Source organism: Sprattus sprattus (genome assembly GCF_963457725.1).
Source record: "Sprattus sprattus genome assembly, chromosome: 12".
In the NCBI taxonomy this organism is placed as follows: Eukaryota; Metazoa; Chordata; class Actinopteri; order Clupeiformes; family Clupeidae; genus Sprattus; species Sprattus sprattus.
In genome coordinates, this window is record NC_137910.1 from 12,160,916 (window position 1) to 12,180,915 (window position 20,000).

The following is a 20,000-nucleotide window of genomic DNA, read 5'->3' on the forward strand; positions in this document are numbered from 1 at the left end:
GAGAGAGAGAGAGAGCACTCCCATGGGAATGGGAATACTGTGCTCGGCTTGGCTGGGTTGTTATCTGTGGATATGTATTTGATAGGATGAATGGTTTATTTATGAGAACACTGGGTTGACGCTGGGACTAAACTTACTCCCTGGAGAACTTCTTGGGAACACGGGAGCCAATAGCAGCTGACTGTATGATGTCATCTGTAGCCTATGGGGATCCGTTTAGCACAGAGCAAAGGTCGTGTTAGAGTAAGCATAACCCTGATATGGGAGACACTGCCTGCAAACATGCACTGTCAAACAAACTCTTTCTCTCCCCGCCCCCCTCTCTCTCTCTTTCACACTCTCTCTTCCTCTCTGTACAGAAAGACACAACATGCCAATATGCACAGAGACTCACCGTGACCTTAAGAGACTCTCCCTCTCTCTCTCTCTCTCTCTCTCTCTCTCTCTCTCTCTCTCTCTCTCTCTCTCTCTCTCTCTCTCTCTCTCTCACACACACACACACACACACACACACACCCAAGAACACAGACTGTGAACAGGATGTTCTTCAAGTGAGTCATCATGTACAGTACAAAAGGCCTGCTCCTTACAGACCCAATCTATAGTACTTGACATAATAATCATGAGTGTCTGTTAAAAATTAAAAATGCATACTCTGTCTTTGTAGCTCAGTGGGAAGAGCACTGATCTGGTAAACCAATGGAAATAAGTTTGAACCACGCTGGGACTTACAAAAAGTGACCTTTGCCTTAAGGTTTATATGTTAAAGACACAACGATTATGAGACATCACAGCTGCTTCTGTCACTCAAGCCTATACACTTTTTAAACTACATTTTTTTCTGTGCATCTGACAAATAAATACTTGAACTTGAACGGAACTCAGATACGCTGAGGTAGTTTAACTGTGGTCAGTCTGATTTATGCTGATTTCCTGCTGCCTAGCATGCAAAACAAAACACTACACTAACACACACTAACCATTCTCTTTCACTTTCTCTGTCTCTCTCTCTCTCTCTCTCTCTCTCTCTCTCTCTCTCTCTCTCGCTTCTATGTTAAATAAGATTTTTTTCTTTTCTTTTTGTTCTCTCCACACCATGAGGCGCATTAGGCCGCAACTTTCTTTTGAATTCTGAATGGTCGCAGTTTCAGTTTTTGTTTTCTGGGAACAGGTGATTGGCCCGTAGCCCAACCCCCAACCTGGAGGACCAGTTGGTTTTCCGTCAGGCTCTGCCTTCCCTTAGACAATTGCTGTGTCACGCACGCTCACGAGGTCGGGTGCAGTTTTAACGTCATGCCCAGGACTCTGATTATTAAGATATAAATTACATCAAACTCTGAGATTGTGGTTTGCTTCAACAAACTGATTGCTGAAGGTGGCTAAACAATCAGTGGTTTGTCTCCATCTAGCACTGATGAAAACGTACCCACAGATGTTTTCCAGAAGCACACATACAACCCTTTGACTGGCACCACAGGCAGCTAATTATTTCACAGCACTTCCAGCTTTGTGAACACAACACATCTATGCATCTATTGTGAAAAGACTGTAGCTTACATTCTAGGATATGCCCTTTGAGAAAACACTTCAGAAAAAAAGAGTCAGATGGATGAATAAATGTTAAAGTAAGGCAAAGCACCTAGATAGAAAAGACAAGCTCCATTCATACAAGGACATTCAAATGTTAAGTGAACACAAACACACACACACAAAGACTTAACTGTTCTCACACAAGCAAAGGAACCTTAGAGCACAGATTATGTGACACCCCCTAACGGGACTTTACAAGGTGAAAGAACCAGTCTCTTCTGATTAAACCCTCTCTATCTCTACAGACAGCACACTATAGAGCCATGTCGCTGTGGAAGACCGGCTTCTGCTCCTTCTGTACCAAATGGGTGTGGAACCAAATGGGTTGAAGTTTAATTGCTGTGTCTTAGAGATTACACAGGCAGCAAGGCCTCATAGCTCAGTGGTTAGAGCACTGGTCTTGTAAACCAGGGGTCGTGAGTTCAATTCTCACTGGGGCCTACCAGTCAGCTTATTTTAAACTGTAAACAAAGGTCAACTGTAAATGAACAACCAATAACCAATGAAGCCACTTCACCATTAGCTTACCCTAGTGGTAATCCAATTTCCTAGAAGACAAAACTCAAAACACAATCCTAGTGTAAATAGTGCATCAGTCTATGAACCTTTGGTGTATGTTGAAATGACAAGGGCAAATGTTTTTAGTTTTTCCTACCAAACACTTTCGTTAACAGCACAACACAACAGCTCATTATTTCCCATATTTGGAAAAGAGACCCATAAGTCTTTAGTTGATAATCTTCCACTAATAATTTAGGGCCAGACCTATCGTGTACCTGTAAACACCCCACTCCCTGTGTGTATTGTGTTCATTTTATTGTGTTTATTGTGATTCATGTATGTATGTTTGTGTGTTAAATGTAAGCTACTGGATGACCTTAATTTCCCTCGGGATCAACAAAGTATCCATCTATCTATCTATCTATCCATCTACAGTTTTAAACTACCAACACTGATGATCAAAGTCACTGGAAGAGCCACTGGTAACCGCAAAACTGGACTCTACATAAAACACTTACTTAATACATGCCATCAGAACTGTTGACTCTGTGAATGTACGATCTAGTCTGGCAATATACTGCTTGTTTTCATTAGCCAAACAGTCATAGGTGTGAAACGAGCCAGAGGTGTGGCGTTACAGACTAATGTTACCACAAGTGATACCAGTCAAGGCCTCATAGCTCAGTGGTTAGAGCACTGGTCTAGTAAACCAGGGGTCGTGAGTTCAATTCTCACTGAGGCCTACTGATCAGTTTTGAAATGTCATATATAAAAATTCAAAAAAGGACAACTGTAACTAAACTTGGCCAACCCTAGTGGTAATCCAATTTCCTAGTGACAATACCCAAACACATTCCTAGTAAACATAGCACAAAAAGTAAGGATATTTGTGTTGGTAGATTACTTCTTTGTTGTGACAATTTTTCTTGGCAATAAATCTTACATCGTTGGAAAGCCTGTTTATTTCCCTTTTAAATGGTGCCACATTTGTTAGGAACATGCATTTGGGGGATGAGCAGCAGAGCTGAGTATATGGGTTACGCCCATGAAAGATGTGCCAAATCTTGGAAAGCCTGTTTATTTCCCTTTTAAATGGTGCCACATTTGTTAGGAACATGCATTTGGGGAATGGGAAGCAGTGCTGAGTATGTGTTAGTTAGGCTAGCTATCCAATAGACTAATAATAATTCCATTCCTGTCCTCCATTCGTTTCAGGTCATAGCATTATTTTGTTCAGTCTCTTATATTGTGTTAAAACTGCAGATCAGTCATCAGCAATGAAATACACCACATAAACTGATATGAGCTGCCTCCCATGCCCTGAAACAGGAACGATGTGAATGTGCACACCTTCTTGTCAGACATTTGGACAAGTCAAGTGTCAATGTGTATGTCGTTATCTGGAATTTATCAAGACGTTTAGTCAGATATTGATATAACGATAAGTGGTGGCTTTGCAACGTGCGCGTCTTTCATGTTCATGCTCAGGGTTAGCAAGAATTACGGATTATGAATTGTGATGCATGTAGAAATAGAAAATTCTATATACTGTCATCTAGAGTGGCTATTTTAAAGCTATTTCTGTGTTATGATGCAGCTCAATACTTAATTGTCATAAATGTTATCTGTCATTCTACAGGTCTAGTCTATGTCAGACAACACCTTGACCGGATGGCTGGAGCAAGTTGGACAACATTCATCAGATGAAGATGATTTATTTTCCTCAATGAAGTCAAGAAGGTCCGAAGGTACAGGGGAGTTAAGAGGGTATCTAGCCTGCGTCAATATAGATCTGCTGAACTCCTTTCAGAATATTAAAAAACTGTCCCTAAAACTCAATACTTGCCTACCTGCCTCGGCCGCCTGCAAGCGACCCTTCTACTGTTCACTGCAAAGCAAGCTCGGATGAACTCTTCTCACCTTTAAAATCAGCTGCTGCTCAAACTCAACAAGAAGTTTGTAGACTAATGCTCTAAAGGTTGACACAAGTAAAGTAACCCAAGTTTAAATATACAGTGGGGCAGCGGCATTTTAACTTTTTATTTTAGTTGTCTTGGCATTTATAATAACTGCTTATAATTTAAATCAATGTTATTAGCTTAGTAACTACAACCATACAACAGGTACAATAAGCAAATAGGCACAGTAGATAACAAGTTAACCTGAATGAGAGCATGCTTTGAACAATACACTGAGACACTGTAGCACATAAACATACACTCCTGTACTGTAAACGTTATCAATAGAATCATAACATGCCATCAGCACTGTTCTCTGTGAATGTACAATCCTGTCTGGCAATATACTGCTTGTTTACATTAGCCAAACAGTCATGTGTGTGAAACCAGCCAGAGGTGTGGCCGTAAACGCTAATGTTACCTTTAATGATACTAGTCAAGGCCTCATAGCTCAGTGGTTAGAGCACTGGTCTAGTAAACCAGGGGTCGTGAGTTCAATTCTCACTGAGGCCTACTGATCAGCTCTTTTTGGACTGTCACAACAAAGGTCAACTGTAACTAAATAACCAGTGAAGCCACTTTGTCGTAAGCTTACCCCAGTGGGAATCCAATGTCCTAGAAAACACAATCCTAGTGTAAATAGTATGTCAGGCTATGAACTGTTGTATGAACTATTTTTTTTACAAAAAACCTCCATCAAACAACAGCTCATTATTTTCCATACTTGGAAAAGAGACCCATAGGCCTCTGTCTTTAGTTGATAATCTTCCAATAATACAGCTTTAAACTACCAACACTGATGATAAAACTCACTGGCAGAGCTACTGGTAACCGCAAAACTGGACTCTACATAAAACACTTTCCACTCTGTGAATGTATGATCCAGTCTGGCAATATACTGCTTGTTTTCATTAGCCAAACAGTCATGTGTGTGAAACCAGCAAGAGGTGTGGCCTTAAACGCTAATGTTACCTCATATAATACTAGTCAAGGCCTCATAGCTCAGTGGTTAGAGCAGTGAGTTCAATTCTCACTGAGGCCTACTAATCAGATAGTTTTGGACTGTCACAACAAAGGTCAACTGTAACTAAATAACCAGTGAAGCCACTTTGTCATAAGCTTACCCCAGTGGGAATCCAATGTCCTAGAAAACACAATTCTAGTGCAAATAGTATGTCAGGCTATGAACTGTCGTATGAACTATTTTTTTAATTATTTTTTTTTTACAAAAAACTTCCATCAAACAATAGCTCATTATTTTCCATACTTGGAAAAGAGACCCATAGGCCTCTCTCTTTAGTTGATAATCTTCCAATAATACAGCTTTAAACTACCAACACTGATGATAAAACTCACTAGCAGAGCCACTGGTAACCGCAAAACTGGACTCTACATAAAACACTTTCCACTCTGTGAATTTATGTTCCAGTCTGGCAAAATACTGTTTGTTTTCATTAGCCAAAGTTGCAGGTTTATCGGATCCCCAAAAAGTTTTCTAAGTGTCAGAATCAATTTTTTAGGGTTAGGGTTAGGGTTAGAGCATAAGGCTAACAACTAGGTCTCGGTACCCCTACCAATGCCTGAAAGTACGTAACACTTCCTGTATGACGTCATATGACGCGGATATTGTACTTTTTTGGGGATCCGAATAATCCGCATCCATTAGCCAAACTATAATGGGTGTGGATCCAGACATAGGTGTGGCTTTAAACTGTATGTTACCATGGCCCTATATGTCAAGGCCCCATAGCTCAGTGGTTAGAGCACTGGTCTTGTAAACCAGGGGTCGCGAGTTCAATTCTCGCTGGGGCCTGATTAGGAAATGATTTTGATAGCATATCAAAACAACGGCCTGAACAGCTGATTTCTCCAATGCAAACCCATATCCTGGGAGTTATAAAGAGCTCCAACATACTTTCATCCAACTTATCACAATAGAATAGATGTCTTTGGACATCACCAAAAATATGTTGCATTAAAAAAAGAACAAAAAGAAAACACTTTTAAGTACACTGGATGTTTCAGGCACTCTTGCGAACTTATTCATCTGCCCACACTGTATCTGATATAAAGTTACTGCTCCTAGTCCAAGTATTTGCAGTAATTCAAGTAAGTAGTTGTTGAAAGATTGTATTAGTTAGCTAACCATCTAGTTAACTTGCTATCTGTATGCCATCTGTGTTAAGCATCGTTTCATCATTTACTATACAGCTTCTGTAACTGATCATGCATAGTATGATTGCTATTGATAACGATAACAGTACATGAGTATATGTGTATGTGCTGCACAGTGTATTGTTCAAAGCATGCTCACATTCATTGTTTACCTGTTGACTACACTGGTTTACCTATTTGCTTATTGTAGAATTATCAGTATTGATAAAAAGTGCAAAATATGCAAACAAATTGTGATTTCCAATGATAACCAATAACTTTGCAATAAATAATGGACACAACGATTTCTGCTAACGGTGGGACTCGAACCGGGAACCTTGGGGTCAATACATTTTTGTTGTAAACAAACTTTTATGTTTTTCTTTATTTTTTGTGGTTAGGAGGATGTATTAACAGGAACAAAAAATGTTTTGCTTTGGTCTAAATTTCCCTTGGGATTAATAAAATCTATCTATCTATAGTACCTCACACATTACTGTATATGAACTTGCATTGAAATATTCAATGTAAAAGTATCAATATATAACTAATATAAGGTTCATAAAAAAATATTAGGCTAATAAATTGTGATTTAGAGTAATACAAATTAACTTTGCAGTAAATAATGGAAATATCAATTTCTGCTAACAGTGGGACTCGAACCGGGAACCTTGGGGTCAATACAGTTTTGTTGTAAACAAACTATTATGTTTTTCTTTAGTTTTTTTTGTGTTTTGTGGAAAGAAGGACGTATTTACTGGAACAAAAATGTTTTGTGAAACACTTTAAGTACCTCACACATTACTGTACATGGACTTGCATTGAAATTCTCAATGTAAAATTATCAATATATCACTAATATAAGGTTAATAAAAAGTAATAGGCTAACAAATTGTGATTTAGAGTAATACAAATTTACTTTGCAGTAAATAATGGAAACATCAATTCCTGCTTACGGTGGGACTCGAACCGGAAACCTTGGGGACAATACATTTTGTTGTAAACAAACTTTCAAGTTTTTCCTTAGTTTTTTTGTGTTTTGTGGATAGAAGGATGTATTACTTTAACTGGAACTCAAATGTTTAGTGAAACAATTAAAGTACCTCACACATTACTATACATGAACTTACATTGAAATATTCAATGTAGAACTATTTATATCTCACTAATATAAGGTAAATAAAAAGTTATATGCAAACAAATCGTGATTTTTAGTAATACAATTTTACTTTGCCGTAAATAATGGACACATCAATTTCTGCTAACGGTGGGACTCGAACCGGGAACCTTGGGGTCAATACATTTTTGTTGTAATCAAACTTTTATGTTTTTCTTTAGTTTTTTTGTGTTTTGTGGATAGGAGGATGTATTAACAGGAACAAAAATGATTTGTGAAACATTTAAAGTACCTCACACATTACTGTTCATAAACTTGCATTTAAATATTCAATGTAGAATTATCAATATCTCACTAATATAAGGTTAATAAAAAGTAATATTCAAACAAATTGTGATTTCCGGTAATAGAAATTTACTTTGCAGTCAATAATGGACACATCAATTTCTGCTTACGGTGGGACTCGAACCAGGAACCTTGTAGTCAACTCTTCACTAATATCAATGCAGATCTTTACAAAGTGAAAGAACCAGTCTCTACTGATTTAACCCTCTCTGTATCAGCATTACAGAGCCATGTCACTGTGGAACACCAACTTCTGCTCCTTCTCTACCAAATGGGTGTGGAACTGTATATTATGTGCCTTAGGACTATATGAGTCAGCAAGGCCTCATAGCTCAGTGGTTAGAGCACTGGTCTAGTAAACCAGGGGTCGTGAGTTCAATTCTCACTGAGGCCTACAAACTGTTTTGGACTGTAACATTTGAAAATTCAAACAAAGATCAACTGTAACTAAATAACCAGTGAAGCCACTTCACCATTAGCCCTAGTGGTAATCCAAGACATAACCCTAACACAACCCAAGTCTAAATAGTGCACCAGGCTATGAACCTTCTGTATCTGTTGAAATGACGAGGGAAAATATTTTTTGTATTTTTTTTACAAAAACTTCTGTGAAACAACAGCTCATTATTTTTCATACTTTCAAAAAAGACCCATAAACATCTGTCTTTACTTGATAATCTCCCACTTATACAGTTTTAAACTACCAACACTGATGATAAAACTCACTGGCAGAGCCACTGGTAACCGCAACACTGGGTTCTACATACAAAAACTTACTTAAAACATACATACATGCCATCAGTACTGTTAAATCTGTGAATGTACGATCCAGTCTGGCAATATACTGCTTGTTTTCATTAGCCAGTCATGGGTGTGAAACCAGCCAGAGGTGTGGCTTTAAATCCAAATGTTACCTTCAGGAACTCTAGTCAAGGCCTCATAGCTCAGTGGTTAGAGCACTGGTCTAGTAAACCAGGGGTCGTGAGTTCAATTCTCACTGAGGCCTACAGATCAGTTTTGGACTGTCGCATATAAAAATTCAAACAAAGGTCAACTATAACTAAATAACCACTGAAGCCACTTCACCATAAGCTTGCCCCAGTGGGAGCTTAGGTCCGGGACGCGATCTGGCACTCCGCGAGTGGACGAGACTCGCCACTTTGTGAATGATGCGCGCTTCATGCAATCTGGCACTCCGCGAGTGCGCGAGACTGTATGTATTCCGCATGTCTGCTCAGTTTTACAGTGCTACCCAAGTAAAGGTTTGAAAATAACTTCAAGCTTCAGACTTTCTGTTAGGGAAACTGTTTTCTATCTGCCGAGCAAATGACAGGCTCATAAACAAAAACATTAACGTGAATTAAACTTTACTCCACCTGTGGTTCTGGACGTGAATTGCTTTGCAACACGGGCAACCTTTTAGGGAGCATGTTTTGCTATGAGTAGCCTACATTTACACAACAATGTGACACCGTTGCAGAAGCAAGCGCTGGCCAAGAATTGCTATGAGTACATGAATTGCTATGAGTACAGTACATGCTAGTACAACTTCGCTACATTATCTGTAAGGTTGTGAGTGTGCAGTGGTAATGTAAGTTGGATTCGTAAAACGCAATAAATGACATTGCTTGACCGTGTAGCTATTTGTTTCTGTTTCGTTACCGACCACGAGAATGAGTAGATCTTTAATAAGAGTCTCAACAACGTTTATAGGCTACGTGTAGCTATTTGGTTTGTCTTTGTGAGAATAAGTAAGATCTTTAAAAAGAGTCTCAACAACGTATATAGTAGGCTAAGATCTTTAATAAGAGTCTCATGTGCGCCCGTCTCTATGCAATGCGGCGTGGAGTGCCAGATCGCGTCCTAGGTGAGGCGCGCTTCATTCAAAGTGGCGAGTCTCGCCCACTCGCAGAGTGCCAGATCGCGTGAAGCGCGCCTCATTCACAAAGTGGCGAGTCTCGCCCACTCGCAGAGTGCCAGAACACGTCCTAGGCCTTACCTGCCAGTGGTAATCCAATTTCCTAAAAAAATAAATTAAAAAAACACTATCATAGTGTAAATAGTGAAGCACTTCTCAAAGTGTGTGGCGCCATGAACGGGAGATTTATTTACCCCTGATCTATGGCAAAGCTTCCTTAATAGACAATAGATTTTGATTGACGTCGGCGTATTACGTAAATGCAGTGGGCCAATTAAAAAAAAACTTTAGTTTAGTTAGGGCTGTGTACTGTTCTCGAATGAATAATAATTACCTTTTACGTTTCAACGAACTAACACAGTTCGCAGAATTTAAGCATAGGTCACTTTCACAGTGTGAGACAGCGAAAAAACATAGTCATTGTTTTCGAGGGTGCGAGGAAAAGCATAATAATGTGTGTGTGCAGGGATGGATTTACGAACGGGCCAACGGGGCCCATGAGCTCAGGGGGGCCTTCAACCAGAGCCTCTGCATGAAGTCACTTTGCTTGCTGTCAATTGTTTCTAGACTTTGTATTTGTTTCTATTTGTTAAGCTTGGCCTACCATTTATTTATTTTTTTACTGTGAAACAACAGCTCATTATTTTCCATATTTTGGAAAAGAGACCCATAAGCCTCTGTATTTAGTTGATAATCTTCCACTAATATAGCTTTAAACTACCAACACTGATAAAAGTCACTGGCAGAGACACTGGTAACCGCAACCCTGAACTCTACATAAAACACTTACATGCCAGCAGAACTGTTCACTCTGTGAATGTAAGATCCAGTCTGGCATTATACTGTTTGTTTTCATTAGCCAAACAATAATGGGTGTGGATCCAGCCATAGTTGTGGCTTTAAAGCGCGAATGTTACCAAGAAGTTTACAAGTCAAGGCCCTATAGCTCAGTGGTTAGAGCACTGGTCTTGTAAACCAGGGGTCGCGAGTTCAATTCTCGCTGGGGCCTAATTAAGGAATGATTTTGATATCATCACATATAACAACAAGGGCCTGAACAGCTGAGGCAGTATCCTCCAATGCAAACCCATATCCTGGGAGTTATAGAGAGCTCCAACATACTATCATCCTACAAATGACCATAGATATCTTTGGAAATCACCCAAAAATATGTCTCAGTAAAAAAAGAACAAAAAGAAAACACTTCTAAATCCACTAGATGTTTCAGGCACTCTTGTCTTGTGTGAAGAAAACAAGAATTCAACATGGCCTTGAACCCTTCCGGGGCACACAGAGTTTCTCTTTTTTAAACAGGGCAGGATATGTTTCAATTCCTTTGAGCCACCTTATTCCTCTTCCCTCACTGTGTATGACATAACGTAATGGGTATGTGGCACCTACCAAGGGTGTGTCTACTAAGTTCGCAAGACACCATCCAGGTGCTAGGAAAGGCCCTATAGCTCAGTGGTTAGAGCACTGGTCTTGTAAACCAGGGGTCGCGAGTTCAATTCTCGCTGGGGCCTACTGTCCACACAGTTTTGATCAATTTGTGACACCAAACTGTCAGGGCAGAGTGAGTGACTGTTAAAGAAAAGATGCAAAACAAGGATATTATGAACACAACTTAAAAAAACTCAAATAAATGACGGGACGTTCCATTAGCAAGGTATCTTTAAATTCAAAGTTGACAGGAAGAACTTCCCAGCAATCTATCTAAAATCCCAAAAGAAAAGACTGGGCTGGTAGCCAAATTCTGAATGGAACAGAAATGTCTCAAGAAAAGCAGACTGACACAATCAAATGCTGACATCCAATTATGACCCAACCTAACTTAATATCTGTCCAATTATAGTCTACTAAAGTGGGCATGTCATCACTGGGTCGATGCTGGCAGCGGAAGAAAAATCTTGTTGGAAAACTATAATGGAGTCCGGACATTATCTGCCATTACATGAGTCATCTCAAAAGGCAAATCATTTGATTAGTTTGCATGATACAAGCAGAACCATTGGGTAAAAAAGACGTTGTGATATAGCCTACAGATGTATATGACTTCTTTCACTGTACTCTGCGTATGTGAACTACGACGACATGACCTAAACAATAAGACACCATCATATCATTAAGGACCTCAGCTAGGTTATATGTATAAACCCTTGCTAGTTATGGGCTGGTTATTAAGGTTTTGTGAAAAATATGTCTTGATCTGAAACTGTTAAATTTAGATATGATATGATTTTTTTTCCTCATATAAAAGATCTAATGGGAGTCAATTTAACCTCAGTAACCACCAGCAATAGAGAAACAGGAAAAGACATAATGCAAGGCCCAATGAGCACGCAGAACTAGGAATGAGCACAGATCATTGAATAGCCGAATAACCGTTTGCACTGCCAACTATTTGAATACTTATATTCAGATGATGTACATGCTCAGATTTGTGGGAAATGATGAGAAAACATGGAACACCAACTTAAAATACTAACAGTGTAAATATGTGGAGATGACACGCACACTCAGAATAGTTAATGTAGTGCGGTGGCAATACCCACACTTACAAGAGGGTTTCATTGCTTTCCAGATATATTTCCATCAACTGCAGTGTTACTTCCACCCTTGCAAACAACCAAATGACCGTTCATGGACACTGTTGAATATTCAAATACCAAAAAGGGATAATATGCAACTCCCAGCTCAAAACCCTATTTCACTAGGTTAATTTCTTTTCACTTGTATTTAATATGTTCGCACCTCCCAAGAAGACATTGAATCAGCTCCGCAGGGGGTGCAGAGGGGAGGGGGGGTCCCTGTGGTCCACCCAGTCTCCAGCTTGGCTGAACTCCCCAAACTAGGCAAATACCAAATAACCTAGAAGTTACTCTATGCCATTGTCCTCTACAGTATTTAATCTCTCCAGAAAGTCATGCAACAGGGTCTTGTATTGCATTGTTCATCAGCTCTAAAATCATTCCCACCTAGAAGCCCTTAATATAGGCTACTCTGTTTTTAAGCATTGGCTTAGGCATTCATTGGGTAGCATTCATATGAGATCCCAGTATGTGATGATACAGTCATGCTTCCTAAATGCATGAAATTTGCAAAATTTGCAAGAAAGTATTATGTCATAACACAGAGATGCAATATTGTTAATGCTAAAATGGGAAAAATGAACGGCAGCTATGTAGCTGTAATATGAGGCTACACAGGGCTTAAAGGGACACTTTTCGATTTTTATATTTTTTGGATCTTTTGGAGTCCAAACCCCAAATTGTCTAAGGAAAATGAACTAAAAAAAAGAAGTTCACTGTGAAGGAACAAATGTGCGTAGTGAAATAGGTAAATAGCGAATTAAGCCATCAAGCTGCCCTCTAGGTACACTTTCACCTAGAAATGCCATCATTCATTGGGTGACTTCAAAGGCTCTATGCACTGACCTGACAAAGACAACCCCGCAGTACGAGACACAACAACAGGAATTCCCAGTTTGCCTGAGGGGGCACATTCACCATGTCAGTCTTGGGGAAGCCTTTGCCTTTAATGCTGTGCACAAAAGACTGGAGGAACTGGCTATGCAAAGAGCCTGGGCCGTTTGAAAGTGATTTCCATCTCTTCACAAGGTGTATGACATCACGGAGGAAGATAAAAGGTCGGCCATCTTTAGGTGTCATGGGTTGCTGACATCCTGCTGAGCCTCGCCCAGGCACTAAAGGACAGGTGCTATGCAGAGTCACAAGGAGATCAGGCAGCAATAACAAGGCCCTCGTGGATCTCTAAACAAACAAGGCCTGTTAAGATTGCCGCTGAGGCCCTGCTCATAGCGTTGAGGGTAGAGTTTGTTCATTAATGCACTCAATGGATTTTTGCTAATTTTTTCACTGTCTGTGTACACTCCTTTTAAGAGAGAGTCCTTTAATAGAAATATTTCAAATGCAGAATCCAGCCTAAATTCCTTTTTTGTTCTCTGTGTGCGAGCATACAAAAAAAAACAATGCAAAAACAGAACAACAAACAAATGTACAACAAATAACAATAACTAGTTAGTTGATTATTTTTGTGTGATTACTGTCTACAGGGAGATGACAGAGATGTCTCCATAAGGAACAAGACTCACAAACTGACAATGGCTTAGATGAGCCGCGTCTGTGGATTAGCTGGTCAAAATAAACATGTAATGAGACAAGCTTGAGAGTGCAGTTTTTTCTACTTTAAGTTTCCCGAAAGGAACAACCCAGCATTGAAAAAGAAAGAAACCCACACTGACTCATCTGATTGGTCAATGATGCGAGCCCAATCTTCACCAGAATAGTTACAAACCAATCACAAACAGAGTGTTGCCAGGTAGCCACAAGCTTAAAATGGCATAACTCATACAAACACACACATATAGTATTTTTACCTCCAAGTTGACCATAATATCTATCCTTGATTCACCTTACAGAGTGTATCTGAGTGTATTATAACTGTCTGGGAGACAGAGGGAAACAGCAGGAAGCTGCGGTTGAACAGATGGGACTGTGTCCAGTCCCCATATGCCTGGTCCATGCACAGGGCAAGAGCCAAAATGGTGGATCGTGCACATCACAATTAGCTGTGACATGTGCAATCTGAAACTCACACTGTCATTCTGTTGAGACCCAGTGGTCTTTCAGTGCAGCCTTCGGTACTTCACGTACATATACCGCACGCTTATGTCACATTTATGACATGGACATAGCACATTCTGTGTACATTTGCATACTCATAAACTACTCCTTTCACCCAAAATAACTGGAAATACTCGGACCCATGCACACAGACATACACACAAGGGGCATACAGGAACACGTCTACAGTAAGCTGTAGTGACCTAAGGGGAGCAGTATATGGTATCAGTACCTGCTAATTATAAATCCTGTAAACACACACAGCGAAAATCCTAATCACATTTCCCAGCAGTCTGTTTACCCTCAGAAAAAAAAGATTACCACAGCCCCACAGATGCTCGGTCAACACTAGGAGCCAAGACCTACACAGAACTGTCAAGGCTAAACAGCCTGAGATAAACTTGAAGCTAAACTTTGGCAAAGCAATCTTTCATCTCAGTGATGATCATGGCAGATTGTGACTCACATCAGCAGAATAAAAAAGGAAATGCACAAACATAAGAAGCAAAAGTGCTTTAGGAAGCACATACATAAACACACAAACACACACACATACACACAAACACACACACACACACACTCACACACACACTCACACACACACAAATAGACACACACTTGATTACTCTGGTCGTTTTGACACTTCCAAAGTTGTAGGGATCGTTTTATAAAAAGAAAAAAACTCACAAAATAAAATAAATGAAATACTTAAAAATGCAATAGTCAGCACAGAGGGGAGTATAAAGTTACATATTTCGATGGATATCAGCCAATCTTTTCCTGCAATAGGAAGACTGAGGGAAGTTGTGGACAATCAGATAGTGAGTAATGAGCATCTATGACACGCTTATGATAAGACCCACACGGCAATAACACTCACACGCTTGGTTTGTACACACAAATACACATACACACACTTGCATGCACATACACACCCATACAGACACACACACACACACACACACACACACACACACACACACACACACACACACACACACACACACACACACACACACACACACACACACACACACAGAGTAATTCACAGCAGCAGACTGGATCTTATACGATGCCCTTCCCTACTTGATAAGTTCCAAAGCAACTAATGAGCTGCCTGTAAAATGTGCTTTGCTCTGAGATGAATACATGAAGAGCCACATAGCCTCACACAGAGTGTTCTGAGATGAATACATGAAGAGCCACATAGCCTCACACAGAGTGTTCTGAGATGAATACATGAAGAGCCACATAGCCTCACACAGAGTGTTCTGAGATGAATACATGAAGAGCCACATAGCCTCACACAGAGTGTTCTGAGATGAATACATGAAGAGCCACATAGCCTCACACAGAGTGTTCTGAGATGAATACATGAAGAGCCACATAGCCTCACACAGAGTGTTCTGAGATGAATACATGAAGAGCCACATAGCCTCACACAGAGTGTTCTGAGATGAATACATGAAGAGCCACATAGCCTCACACAGAGTGTTCTGAGATGAATACATGAAGAGCTGCATGACCTCACACACAGAGTGCTATCGTGACACCTCTAAAGCCAGAGCCAGAACAGCCGTAGGCATGCCTGTCATTGATAAGTGAGGCTATATTTAGAAGGACTGCCACCCAGCAACATGGTGAAGGCCAGGAGAGGGGCACCAGCTCTCACCACAGGAGCCGGGGTAGATCTACTGGGTTGGTACAGTTTGGCCATCATCATCATCATTTTAGTTATGTTTAGTGTCACAACTGAAGTCACAAATTCCAATTGCTTCCTACTCCCACTAAACAGTGTGACAGTGAGTGGAAAAAGCGGATTTTACACGGTCTCCGTGTAGCTTTAGTGTGAGCTTTAAAGCTTTCACTGTGTCCTCTGTAGTGTCAATGATAGAAAATCTATCTATTAAATGCTTGAAAAGTGTGCATTGTAAACTGTATAATCCCCAACACCACCAATTGCTATCCCTTATGATCCTCATGCCACTCTAACAAACTTTCTCTATATCCGCCCTTTCACAGGAGTGTGTGTGTGTGGGTGTTTGTGTGTGTGGGAGAGAGACACAGAGAGAGAGCGAAAGAGAGAATGCTTATGTGTGTATATGTCCTGTGAGTTGTGAAGAGGCCATTCTTTCACCTCAAGGATGTCTGCCTGACTTTGAACGCCCATTCCTGGCTGCTTCGTGGGCTAAGAAATGAAAACTAAGCTCAGTGCAGCTCTCCCGAAGGGAAAAGGTCGGCCAGAAAGCTTTTAGACACTTTAAGGTTGGACACATTTACTCCTAATGAAGAAGGGAGGGGTGGTGCAGGGTTACACAGATAGAAGGGAAGAGAGAGATGAGAGAGAGACAGAGAGAGAGATTAAAGAGATGAGAGAGAGACTCAGGGAGGAACAGATAGGGAGAAGGAAAACACTCTGTGGCACTCTAAAGCATGGTACTTTTTTCAATTTAATTGAATTCCATTTTCTTGCTTAATTTATATTTGAATGATTCTTCATTTACTTGAATTTTCTTTATTTCTACAGCGCCAGAAACAATTGAAATATAAAAGACACATACAAGTTTTATAGTGTATACAAAATAGAAATAGCGTGCATTTAAGGGGCTGGTTGTGGAACAGCTTGATAGGCAGACAGTAAGTTCATAAGGCTACTGTTATGAGGATAAGAAGAACTATAAAGCATAAAACTATCTCAATGACGGCCACAATCAGACATAAGTAAAGGTCTAGAAAAACTACATACTGGGGATATCCCCACTTCTATTCCAAAGATAGCATGGGGCCAGTAAACACATGTAGTACCTATTTTGGTGTGTGTGTGTGTGTGTGTGTGTGTGTGTGTGTGTGTGTGTGTGTGTGTGTGTGTGTGTGTGTGTGTGTGTGTGTGTGTGTGTGTGTGTGTGTATATGTGTATGTGTTTATGTGCATTTGTTGGGGAGAGCATGTGTTTTAACGTGGTGACAGCACGCCACAATGACATGCAAATCTATCCTAGGCGCGGTGCAGAGCAGAGATGATATCATTGAATGTAACTACGGCACCAGCTAGACACATCATAGCTCCAGCATGACAGCTCCAGCTTTGACACACGGCACTCAAAACTGTGTTGATGTGGATATTTAAAACTTGAAGTCAAGAGGATGCTGATCATCTACTCAGTCCTTATAAGCAATCGCATGGTATGGCAACAAGGTCAGCGGGCCTCAAACTCACCCACTACCTACTCAACACAAAGAAGCCAAGCAATGTGACCTGGGCTGGCTGGCATTCTGATGGGTTCCTGGTGGCACTGGTTCAGTGGTGGAATTTTATCAAGTGGGCAGCTTTGGTCCAGGGACACTGCAGGCACTAGTAGTAACGAGAGGAATGTGCTTCCACAATGTAGCGCTCCACAACCCAGAGTGGGGGGCCAGGCTTCCATGAACAGACACAGAGTGGGGGGCCAGGGTTACATTAACAGACAGACAGACATCCAGAGTGGGGGGCCATGCTTCCATGAGCAGACAGACACCCAGAGTGGGGGGCCAGGCTTACATGAACAGACACAGAGTGGGGGGCCAGGCTTACATGAACAGACACAGAGTGGGGGGCCAGGGTTACATTAACAGACAGACACCCAGAGTAAGAAAGCATGGAGGGAAAGAGGGGGTTGGGGTCACCAGCAGGCTTGAAGACAGACAACCCTTGAGTCCAGACGGGTCAGCTGTTATGTGCCCGGAATTGAGGTGTAAATACAAACCGTGCTGAAGTCACTAAAGAGAGAGCTATACAGCTGTCAGGTCCCTAAACACATCCACCCACAGAGTCAAACACTCACATAAACTCACGTATGCACACACACACACACACACACACACACACACACACACACACACACACACATATTTAAACACATACACTCGCACTCTCCCACTGCTAAAATTAAAATCGCACCCAGTCTCTCCTGGCTTTATGGTAACACTTGCGGATGTGAGATTTAGCACTGTCTGGGTCATTAATCTGTCATCCCATGTCTTTCAGCCATCCCCAATTGGACTTGATGACAAACACACCAACTGGGTGGTACCAGTTGACCGGAATCAAATCTGAGGATATGACTGGAATGTGTCTAGTCTCACAAGTGAGACATAACAAAACTAAGCAAATACCTTCCACCTTCCCAGCTTCTACTGCTACAGAAAAAAAACACATTTTGAGCTTTCATTGTGTACTCAATTGAAATTATTAGCAACAGTGGCCACGAGTAATTGCAGTACATTCTGCATGGAGAGCATGTGTTGTCCAGCAAGAATGTTGGAGAAAGAACGGGACCTGAATCTATGGCTTTGTAAGCTACACAACCCAGAAGGCTTATTGACTCCGCCGGGGCAGGACAATAGAGTTATTATGGGGCAGATGAAAGCCCACAACAGGGCAAATTCACCTACCCTGGAACTGCCAACCCAACAATCCACTGTTTACTAACGCCAGCCCGAAATTCACCACACTGCTCTACTGGCCATGTTGAGGGATTTTTTTTAACACATTTTAAAGTGATCATATGGGCCTATCCCATAGGCTTTAGATACAGGGCTACGGCTCCTTGCGTCTTGATGTGTCAATTTGCCAACATTTAGACAACAGCCTATAACTCATTTTGTTTTATTCAAAACAACTACAATTGTTCAATCTAGCTACCACATATGGCAGGTGCAAACATTTCAATGTATCTAATGTGATTTATTTCTCCATCAATTATATAAATACGATATCTGAGAAAATACTCTGATTCCTAAGCATCTTTGAATCACGTAGGCCTACAGTAGATACCCGAAGGCTGTTCACGTTGCATAAAGAATCCGCCACCGTATTCTGCATGGTTGAGCAGACTACAGCACATGTGCTGGCGGCACTGATGCACATGATGGAAGTAAATACGACTAGCTAACTGTAGCGGCAATGGATGAGTCAGAAACGTGTCTGGCACGAGTCTGGGGTCCGAAGTCAACAGAGCCTGCCGCTTAGTGAACGGTAATCTAAAACGGCTCGGCAAAGAGTAGCCTAGCCTACCACCTGTTCGATAAAATGTAGCCTAGGTTCTCAAGAGTAGAGGGTGACTTCATGACCACCAGGATGACACCAAAATAAAAACTCGCCGAGGAAAGAATGAACAGTGGGATATTGTTATAATTGCAGAGTTGTTACGATGTTATTCCCCTCCACAAAGCCGGAAAAAGTGGATGTGCTACTTTTTTGTTTCCATTGCACGACACTGTTTCATTCAGTAGCCTACTCGTGGGTAATCACGGTATAAATTCATAATTTCAACGTCAAAGAAATTAAACACTTCTTACAGCCGTGTAGTCATACACAACTTATTTTCCCCATTTTAACATTGCATATCTCGAATGTTAAGAAAATTAAGTCTGGCCAACTTTATCACACCTAAAATCGTAGACTGGTCTACACGTCAATTTTATGATTTTTAGCTGAATTGTAGAATTATGTTACCTTTGATCATGACTTGTTAAGTCCTGATGTCCTCCGATGAAATGCTGAATAGTTTATCGAGTATAAATGCATTAATCCTCTCTGAAGTTCTCCGTATGATGTTCGAAAACGGGACCAGTTAATGTTCTAGTCAAAAGAGCAGCAAAGTCCAATAAGGTCAGACGGAATATTCAGGCTTGCAAGAAACGATGCTTTACGGGTGTTCAGCAAAGCTTCTCGACTTTACAGACAGAGTTCTATCTAAATCCATTCCAACATCCTCTCGCTATCAGTTCACCACC

General features: G+C 40.8%; 1 protein-coding gene across 1 annotated transcript in view; it reads right to left on the reverse strand.

Annotated features, from left to right (window-relative positions):
* The window catches only part of ccser2a (coiled-coil serine-rich protein 2a), a 72,303-nt gene extending 52,532 nt beyond the window's left edge, over positions 1-19,771 (reverse strand). The window contains exon 1 of the mRNA XM_080848655.1: positions 19,720-19,771. The gene's annotated coding sequence lies outside the window, so the exon portion shown is untranslated. The remainder of the gene's footprint in view (positions 1-19,719) is intronic.
* Positions 19,772-20,000: the final 229 nt, after the last annotated feature.